This window comes from Sapajus apella, unplaced genomic scaffold (genome assembly GCF_009761245.1).
Source record: "Sapajus apella isolate SASKATOON/1434 unplaced genomic scaffold, GSC_monkey_1.0 scaffold55, whole genome shotgun sequence".
In the NCBI taxonomy this organism is placed as follows: Eukaryota; Metazoa; Chordata; class Mammalia; order Primates; family Cebidae; genus Sapajus; species Sapajus apella.
In genome coordinates, this window is record NW_022436995.1 from 2,470,585 (window position 1) to 2,482,027 (window position 11,443).

Sequence of the window (11,443 nt, forward strand, 5' to 3'; positions counted from 1 at the left end):
CTGGCTTGAAAATGCTTAGTCGGAAAGAGAAAAGGTGTGAAATACGGCATGTTCCTGAGATGAAATGTTTGTTAGTGTCTGTATGATATGGCACAAAACTGTGTCATCACTACAGCAAAAATCATAGGTGAGCCAAGAAGAAATGACACAGCCAACCAAAGGAGCCTGCTCACATAGAAATGATCATCTTCCTACAGTCAGCTGTCCTTCAGGTGCCTTCTGACAGGTGTATTTTATATGACCTCACAAGATTACCATATAACTTTTCTTCAGAAGAACCCAAACAAAAACACTGTTCTCTTATGACTTAAGGGCTCTATTATGACTTCCATAAACTATAACCACTGTGGCTTCATGGGCCTCTCCTCCCATAATAAAGCATTGTAATTATATTTTACAGTTGTACTGGTATAAAGACAAATTAATTGATAGTATGAATTTAAACATTTTCTTTTATCTACAAGTTAAGTTTTTTCTCCTGATTTTTAAAGATGTCAAAACATTTTTATAAGCCTCTAAAAATACTGTGGGTTCTAGATATTGTACCTGTTATGCCTGCTGGATAACTTGGCCATGGCTGACTCAAACATAGAGAAGGGTAGGAGGAGGCAAGGCGATAGTAGTTTGCTTTCTTTTTAGAAGGACAAAATTTCCAAAGAATTCTCTCATTTTCCGAATCTCTCTTACATGCTAAATATGTGGAGAGTTTATGATGGTTCTGTTTTGATTTCTGTCATTTGATTCTCCCCAGATTTATATACATATAATTTTATTATATAATAATATATTATATAATAATAATATATAAATATAATATAATAAAATAAAATAATATAATTATATAATAATATAATAATAATATATATAATAATATATAATACAGTATACTGTATTTTTATATAGTATATAATATGCTATATATTATGCAATATATAGATAATATATTAATAGTGATATTAATGGTTATTAATGGTAATGTTATATAGTATATAATTATATAATACATATAACATATAATAGGTACACACACAGTCATGCACTGCATAACTACATTTTAGTCAACAATGGACTGCATACAGGAAGATGGTTCCAAAAGATTATAATGGGGTTAGAAAATCATAATCTTATGACATTGTAGCTGTTACACATCATAGTACAAAACATTACTCATCTGTCTGTGGTGATGCTGGTGTAAACAAAACTACTCCACTGCCAGTCATTGAAAATGTAAATAAATAAATAAATACAAACGTATAGAATAAAAATTTAAAGAAAAAATATTTTTATATTGCTGTTCATGTGTTTGGGTTTTAAACTGTTATTACAGAAGAGTCAAAAAGTTGAGAAAATTTTTAAAAGTTTATAAAGTTAAAAAGTACTGTTGGTGGGAGTGTAAATTAGTTCAGTTACTGTGGAAGACAGTGTGGCAATGCCTCAGGGACCTAGAAATAGAAATTCCACTTGACCCAGCAATCCCATTACTGGGTATGTACCCAGAGGATTATAAATCATTTTATTATAAAGACACATGCGCACATATGTCCATTGTGGCACTGTGTACAATAGCAAAGAACTGGAACCAACCCAAATGCCCATTGCTGATAGACTGGACAAGGAAAATGTGGGACATATATACCATGGAATACTATGCAGCCATAAAAAAATGATGAGTTCGTGTCCTTTGTAGGGACATGGGTGAATCTGGAAACCATCATTCTCAGCAAATTGACACAAGAACAGAAAATCAAACACCACATGTTCTCACTCATAGGCAGGTGTTGAACAATGAGAACACATGGACACAGAGAGGGTAGCATCACTGGGGTCTATTGAGGGGAATAGGAGAAGGACAGTGGTTGGTAGGGAAGTTGAGGAAGGATAACATGGGGAGAAATGCCAGATATAGGTGATGGGGGATGGAGACAGCAAACCACATTGCCATGTAGGTACCTGTGCAACAATCCTGCATGTTCTACACATGTACCCCAGAACCTAAAGTGCAATAAATAAATAAATATATATATAAAATTATAAAAGCATACTACTTTTAATCTTTTATATCATATTTTTACTGTACCTTTTCCATGTTTAGATATACTTAGATATACCAATTCCTACTATAGTATTACCATTGCCTAGAGTATTTAGTAGAATAAAATGCTATAGAGGTTTGTAGTGTGCACGCAATGTGCTACATACCACATATTCTGGGTTTGTGGTAGTCTATATCATCTAGGTTTGTGTGAGTATGCTCAATGATGTTTACAAAATGGTGAAATCACCTAACACTGCATTTTGCAGAATGAATCCCTGTCATTAAGTGACACATGACCGTACACATGTGTATGTGTATGTGTGTGTATATATGTATACACACACACACACACATTCATGAGTCGGCTAAAGTAGGAACTATCTTCATGTATACATCAGCATTTATTTTATAATTTATCACTCCAAAAAAGACTTATGGTAAAAAAAATAAATGAAATATATAATTGACCTTTAACCCAATAAGATTTGCATCTTTTCTTGAGCCAGTGATCATGTGAAGGTTATTAAATGTCGTATGTAAATTAAATGGATAGTTTGAAGAATATGCTTGAAATTTAACTGTCTCAAATGATAACTGTGGAAAACCAATACACATAGCACATTTGTGCAAGCATATTTTTAGCTACATTAATTTTTTAATGTATGTAATTAGATGCCATACTGCATAAATAAAATGCTTCATAAAATAAAACCAAGATAAAATAATTCACTAAAGTCTTTAAGAATTTTTTTAAATTGTACTTTAGATTCTGGGATACATGTACAGATCATGCAAGATTGTTGCATAGGTACATTGATGGCTAGGTGGTTTGTTGCCACCATCCCCCCATCAACTATACCTGACATTTCTCCTCACGTTATCCCTCCCCCACCCTCCCTCCCACTGTCCCACCCGTAGCACCCCCCACAACGGACCCCAGTGTGTGACGCTCCCTTCTTTATGTCCATGTGTTATCAATGTTCAACACCTGCTTATGAGTGAGAATATGCATTGATTTTCTGTTCTTGCATCAGTTTGCTGAGAATGATAGTTTCCAGGTTCATCCTAGTCCCTACAAAGGACACAAACTCATCCTTTGTGATGGCTGCATAGTATTCCATGGTGTATATGTGCCACATTTTCTTTGTCCAGCTGTCATTGATGGGCATTTGGGTTGGTTCTAGGTCTTTGCTATTGTAAACAGTGCCACTGTCTTCTGGCTTGTAGGTTTTCTGCTGAGAGATCTGCTGTAAGTCTGATGGGCTTTCCTTTGTGGGTGACCCAAACTTTCTCTCTGGCTGCCCTTAGCATTTTTCCTTTCATTTCAACCCTGGTGAATCTGATGATTATGTGCCTTGGGGTTGCTCTTCTTGACGAGTATCTCTGTGGTGGTCTTTATATTTCCTGTATTTGAATGTTGGTCTGCTTTGCTAGGTTGGGGAATTTCTCCTGGATAATATTTTGAAGAGTGTTTTCCAGCTTGGATTCATTTTCCCCATCCTCTTCAGGTACACTGATCAAGCGTGGTTTAGGTCTTTTCACATAATCCCATATTTCTTGGAGGCTGTGTTCATTTCTTTTCTCTCTTTTTTTCTCTTTTCTTGCCTTCTCTTTTTATTATGCTGAGTTGATCTTTGATTTCTGATATCCTTCTGCTTGATTGGTTCAGCTATTGAAACTTGTATATGCTTCATGAAGTTCTCGTGCTGTGTTTATCAGCTCCATCAAGTCATTTATGTTCTTCTCTAGGCTGGTTATTCTTTTTAGCATTTCATCTAATCTTTTTTCAAGGTTCTTAGTGTCTTTGCATTGGTTTAAAAGATGTTCTTTTAGCTCAGAGAAGTTTGTTATTACCCATCTTCTGAAGCCTGCTTCTGTCAGCTCGTCAAAGTCGTTTTCTGACCTGTTTTGTTGCCATGCTGGTGAGTCCTTGTGATCTCTCTGGGGAGGAGAGGCGTTCTGGACTTTGATGTTTTCATCCTTTGTGCACTGGTTTCTTCCCATCTTCTCTGAGTGGATGTCCTTTCTGTTAAAGCTGGGGTTATTTCTGCTGTATGAAGCTTTTTTTTTTTTAAACGCAGGTGTCAGTGTGCCACTTGAGACAGTCTGTCCATTGCCTGCCGGTGGAGGCGCTGCTGGGCTGCCTCAGTCTCAGCCAGGCTGCGGCGCCTGGTTTCTGTGCTGGTGGGGTTAGCTCCGCCTTCCCAATGGCGGGCTCTTTCCCTCTGGGGAGCCCGCTGTTCCTGGGTGGAGGATGTATTAACTGCAAAACTCACCCCGGAGAGGGACTCCAGTTGCTGGATCATGTTGGGGAGGGGTCTGTCTGGTCGTATTCCCCTCTCCGCTTTCAACTCTCCCTTCTGTGGGACGGGCAGTTCCTTTTCACAAGCTTTCTTGGTTTTAGTCCAAATTTCTGCTCTGGTCTGCGCTAACAAGGCGCCGGTCTGGCCAGGGCTGCCGGCCTGGGCTGTCGCCTGGGTCTGCGACTCCGGGTGCTTCTCAGCAAGGCATCGTTTTCCTGGTCTGTGTGTTGCCGAAGTCTCGGAATCAATTGCTGCATCTCATTAAGAGAACTGCGGAGGTGACGCCACCCCTATCCTAGTGCCTGATACACTTTTCAAGTGGAGCAGTGCCCTGCCTTGCCTTGGCTGGACGCCTTTGGGCTGCTTTCGCTGCCTTTTTGGGGGGTTAATCCCGCTGTTCAACCAGTCCCTTTGAAACAAAACCAGTGCCTCACGCAGAGACACGGATACCGCTCTGGTTCTGTCTTACTCAGTGTTAGCTGCACTCGGGAAAAGCTTCCTTTCGGCCATCTTCCCCTCACTTTCAAGTCTTTAAGAATTTTAAGACTAGCTAGTACAAACTCCTTATACTCTTCCAGGTAATATTATCTGCATTTATCCTCACATCGTTTCCTGAAATCTTAGATAAAGATGTTACCTACAATTTCTATGTTTGATATGATTCCTCCAAAATCTGCTGAGTCTTAGCAAACCAATTTTTATCATTCTTACTTTATCTTTAATGTTTCCACCATCCTGATTTCCATCTTCTAGTCTGAAATACATTCGAGTTTCTCCTATTAAAAATAAAAATAAAAATAAATAACTCTCCATCAGCCTTCTACCTGCTTTTAAATGCTCTTTAGATTCCTTCCCTTTAAAAGCACAATCTCAAAATATAAGTGTCCTGAAATTACACTAATTTTATCATGTTTGATTCAGTCTTAAGCTAGCATTGTAAGACTTCTGACCTCACCGAAAGTGTTCCAACAAAATTACTGATGACCAATTAACTGCTAAATCTGTATATGTCTCTTGAGGTCTCATCTTATGTGGTTTTCTTGAAACATTTGACACTATCACTATAACCTTCATTAAATTAGCTTCCTAAGTTGCCAAATCATGGAAGCAGTTCATCTGGGCATACAAATATCTTTTGTTCATTGTGTTGAAAACTCATCATCTTTCCCTTTAACCTAATCCTCCTTCCTCATTTCCTATCTCGAGTTTTGTAAATATCATTTGATCACTCAAGCTAAAAACTTGAGTGCCATGATAGACCTCTTATTTTCCCCAAGAACCCTATCCCCATCTCCCTTGATAATTAAATCTTGCTAATTCTGTTTTCTGGGTATCTGTAATTTCTGTCTTCTCTTTATCTTACAGAATTATGTTCAGTTCTTTCATCTGTATCGTTTCATTAGAACCCTACTCTAATCCAGTCTTCCTTCTGCATTGCTGCCAGGAATAGCTGGTTGTATTATTTCTCTGCTCAGAAACTTCAATGCTTTGTGATTCTCTACAGCAGAAGGTGAAACATCTCTGTGTGCATGAGGAGGAACAGTTTTTCTCTGTAGTCTCACTTAACATTCACACCACCACTTCACTTCTAGTCACCAAATGTGTGAGTCTTTTACCACACCAAGCAGTTCTCCAATTCTCAGTGGATACCAACTAGGTGTTGAATTTAACTCAATTCCAACACTCTCCTAGAGACAGTGTCAGGCCCTACAAGTTAATAGCTCTGTCTCAAAAGATGTTCCCTACTTCAGATGACAGTTGCAAGTCTATGTTGCAACCTGTGCTTCTGACCAACTGGCTATAAATCAAACCATCTTCTTGGGTTTGATTATTTGCTAGAATAGCTCACAGAAATCAGGTAAACACATTTACTGGTTTATTATAAAGGATGATATAAAGGATATAGATCAATAACCAGATGAAGATGTACATAGGGCAAGGTATGTGGAAATGGGCAAGGAGCTCCCCTGTCCTCTCCAAGCCTACTATGGTCACAGCGTCACCAGGTGTTCAGTAAGCTGGAAGCTCTCCAAAACCTATCCTTTAGGGCTTCTAAGGAGACTTCCTTGTGTAGGCATGATTGATAAAATCATTGACCAGTCATAACCAAGTCAACTTTCACACCCCTCTTAGAGAAGGTCCGGGATTAGGGTTGAAAGTTCTTACCCTCTAATCACAAGATTGGTTCCACTGGCAACCAGCTGTCACCTGGAAGCTATCTGGTAGCTCATAGACACTGGGCATCTCATTAACACACAAAAATACACTTATTATTTTTGGCCACTTCAAGAATTTTAGAGGCTGTGTGCCAGGAAATGGGTGAGAGGCAGATCAAATACACATTTCTTATTATGTCACAAATGCAAACGTAACAGTATAATCACGAAGAAATTCTTATTTCAATTATATTTGATATTATTTGAGAATATATTCTAAATTCAGAAGAAATTAAAAATAGTAAACTACTTAAAAGAGGAAGCCCATATTAAATTAGGTAATATAATTCAGAGAAAACTGTCATGTAAGGTGCACACACACAAATAAAACAAATATTACTGGCTATATGCCAATAAATGTAATAAGAAAATATAGAAATAAAAAAAAGCTTGAAAATACTAACAGAAAAATGGTATTATAAAAGTGAATGAGCAAATATTGCTGAATAACAGGAGGATGTGCACAGCTAATCCTACTGTGTTGTGAAATTGACTACAAAATGTAAATGTAGACTGTTTGTCATCAGCGTAAAATAAGCTCTAGACCACATGCTGAGTCTCTTTGTATGGTGAGACAGATGGCATCAATTTTGCCCTACCTCGTGTCTAAGTCAATGTCACAGTGTACAGATCAAATGTAGGAGCTCTATATTTTCAATATATCATGAGAAAATTTGACCTGTCACTTTTTGGACGAATCTTGCTTAATCACAGATAACTTAAAATAGTAAGTGATAAGTCAGGAGAATTTTCTTTTGCCAACATCTGACAGTGTGATATAAAATGGGTAAACTCAGTGTAATTTTGATGATCTCAAAAATAGAATGTGAGATTAACCTTGAAGATATCATGTTTGTTTTATACTGCTAAATTTATAAAATAAATATTTTTTAAAATTTACAGATTGAAATTAAGTTATGAATGGTAAAATTTAGTTAAAATTTGGGGAAAAGTCTACATTAGGATAATTCTTTTTAAAACAAATATATTTTTGTTATATTTTGCTATATATAAATTAAGCTAGTAGCCAATAAGGTATTTCTAGTAAATATCAGTACTTCCCTGATGAAGAGATTAAACCAACTCTTTGTCATCACATTTGGGAATCAGCATAATAAAATTACAGTTAGAATTTTTCTCGTTTCTGTCTCTATACTGCTCATTCCACAATGTGATATGCAATAGTGACTTCCAAATAAACCGATTTCTTTGAAGGAAAAAGTAAACTCTAGTCTATCTGTAGTCTACTTATTCCCAACAATGAATCAAGTTTGTGATTAATGAATATGGGTATAATACAGCGGAAAGAGGGATCATTGGGTTAGAAGGTCACATAATGACATCATACAGTTTTAATTTTCAGTGATCTTTGCACTAAGTAGTTATTTGTCATATGAACTAATATGATGAACCAAAGATCAGGATACCTATTGATTGGTATAAAATACTTTCCCAAGATATGACTCACTGCTTTACGTCAAGGATCTAAAAGGACATTCAAATTAGGAATTTATTTACAAAGTCTAATGCTGGCAGTGTTAAATTTCATGACAAGTGCAAGACAAGGATCACAATATTATCTTTGAGATATAAATACATTTTGTAGCCTAAGATAATGGGAAGATATTGTCTCATGTGGGAATAATGGCTACCAGCAGTGTTAATTCCTTTTATATTAAGCTGCGAATGACTTATCTAATAGTAATACATACAACAGCATTTTTGTAAAGTGCCAACTGATGTTTGTTGTAGCAGGTAAAAAGAAAATGAATTTTTAAGTTTTATGAATTCCCCTGTGATTTCTTTTGCAAACTTAAATAAATCATGTTCCTGTAGTTATGTAAATGGTGTTAACTTCCTTCTGTTCTTTCTAAAGCTAAGGTTACTAAAAATATGTAGTGCCAGACCATAGAGAATTAAATCTGATAGCATATTAAAACAGACACTCTACCTGGTGTGTTGAGAGACAAAAGCAGCTTAATTATTTAGTTATGCTGTTTTAACCTTCACGGTTGTCTTTTCCGGACTAATGCATTAAAGAGGCCATGCCAAAAAATAGAATCATCTTTTTTTGCCTATTGTGGTTTAAGTGGGATCCTGCTTGAAAGCAGAAATATGGATGATATAACCAAAATAAATCAGTTACACTGGCTGGCACTCCATCTGTGTTATGACCAGTGATTCCCAAACTTGGCTTCATGTCAGAATCACCTGAGGAACTTTAACTACCACTGAAGCCTGGGTCCATGCCCAGACATTTTGACATTATTAGTCTGGAGGGCTTCAGCTTCCTGATTCTAATGTGCAGCTAGGATTCAGAACCAAAGCCACTGACTTAGACAACATATTAGAAAAGAACATGGATTTGGGGGAGTCAAAATAGACCTACGCAGAACCTCAGCCATACGTATGATTTAGGACATTCAATGATTAAGGAGCCTCTGCAGTAGGGCTGTTGAAACAGAAAAATAAAGTTGTTCATGTAAAAATTGGTGGCATAAATTGACACTTAGTAGGCATTAATAAATATTATTTTCCTATTCTCTCCCTCTGCATTACCCCTCAGCACCCTGGCCCTGTAGGAGGTAGAAGACTAAATATAATAGCCACTGTTCACTGCCTGTGTGATGTTTCTACTTTACTTAAATTGTATTTCTTGTTTGAAGAACACTGCTGGATAATGAGGAAGATAACAAATTTAATAGACAGGGTCTTTTACCTCCCTACTCTGATTTCTGATTTGTTACTTACTGATTATCCTTAAAGTCTCCATTTGAACGTTATGTCCTCAGGAAATCCTTTCCTAACTGCTGTCCCCACCTCAACCTAGTCTGGAGTCTGCTCCATCTCATTTCCAGGATGTTTGTCATGAATTTCTGGAGTCTTCTGCTATGTCCCATAGGGCACATAGTGACTACTTAATCATTTTAACCAGATAAATAAATGAAGGAATTTTGAATAAAATAGGTAGTACAAGGCAGTATTTAGCTAAGTTTCAAATAGATGGTTATAGTATTAACATAACTTTAAGAGTGTCCAAAGTGGTTGCACATGAGTAATTTTGTTTAATTCTTTCACTTATTTCCTTTATTTTCTCAAGTGGTATTTTTTTGATTTCTCATTGTTTTCTGACAGGCACTGTTCTAGATATTGGAGATGTAGAAGTGAACAAGATCCTGGATACCGGAGACGTCAGCAATGTTTTGGTTCTCTTTGAGCTCATGTTCTAGTCAAGGTAAGTAGGGAAAAAAAAAACAAGTAATATGTGAGTAAACAACATAGTATTATTTCAGTAGTAATAAATGCTCCAAAATAAAGAATATAAGAGAATGGCTGTGGTGTCTGTTACAGATGTTGCATGAAAAGGGATTCTTTGAGAAACTAACATCAGAACTGGTATCTCAAAGACAGTGAGCCAGCTACATGATGTGATGATCTGAGGGTGTACATTTAAATTTATTGGGTGAACAAAATGAAAATACGAATTTCTCAAGCTGGGTCTGAGTTGCCATATTCTATAAACAATAAGAAGCTCATATAACATAGGAAACAAGAAGAGAAAGATGGAAAATGAGATTAGAGGACAGTCAAGGTACAGTTCATGTAGACCTTTATATCCATGGTGTCTCATTTTTTATTCTAAATATGTTGGGAAATCTTTGGAGTCTTAATGTCTCTAGAGGTTGGGCAATTTATATTCATACCCAAGAGATTTATATTTATTTAAATAATATAGCTGACATGTGGAGAATGGATTTGCCGAGCAGTGGGGTGGGTGTAGGAGTAAGGAATGGGAAATATATGAGCACCAGAATGGAAGTAAGGAGACTTGTTGCAGTTGTCCATGCAAGAAATGGTGGCAAATAATCATAAGAAGTAGCAGCAAAGGTGGAAACTTGAATGTAAAGAAAATATTTTGGAGTTAGAGCAGAAAAGACTTCTTGATAAATTGGGTATCAATGTTGTTATTGGAGGGGGATAGCTGAATATGTAACAGGCCAGCTCTGCCCCTTATGATGGAGACTTGGTGGTTGGGTGGTTTGTGTAGATGTGGGTCCTTCTACTGCATCCCTGATGACTTCCAAAGCACAAGATACAGGAACAATTTCTTTCTTTTTTTTTTTTTTATTGTAAGTTCTGAGGTACATGTGCAGAATATGAAGGTTTGTTACTTAGGTGTACATATGCCATGGTGGTTTACTGCACCCATCAACCCATCATCTACATTACGTTTTTCTCTTAATGCTATCCCTCCCCTATTCCCCGTACTCTCAACAGGCCCCAATGTGTGATGTTCCCCTTCCTGTGTCCATGTGTTCTTACTGCACAACTTCCACTAATGAGTGAGAACATGCAGTGTTTCGTTTTCTGTTCTTTTGTAAGTTTGCTGAGAATGATTATTTCCAAATTCATCCATGTCCCTCCAAAGGACATGAACTCATCCTTTTTTTGGCTGCATAGTATTCCATGGTGTATATGTGCCACATTTTCTTTATCCAGTCTCTCATTGATGGGAATTTGGGTTGGTTCCAAATCTTTGCTATTGTGAACAGTCTTCGATATACATATGTGTGCACGTGTCTTTATAATAGAATGATTTGGGCCAGGCGCGGTGGCTCAAGCCTGTAATCCCAGCACTTTGGGAGGCCGAGGCGGGTGGATCACGAGGTCAAGAGATCGAGACCATCCTGGTCAACATGGTGAAACCCCGTCTCTACTAAAAATACAAAAAATTAGCTGGGCATGGTGGCGCGTGCCTGTAGTCCCAGCTGCTCAGGAGGCTGAGGCAGGAGAATTGCCTGAACCCAGGAGGCGGAGGTGGCGGTGAGCCGAGATCGCGCCATTGCACTCCAGCCTGGGTAACAAGAGCGAAACTCCGTCTCAAAAAA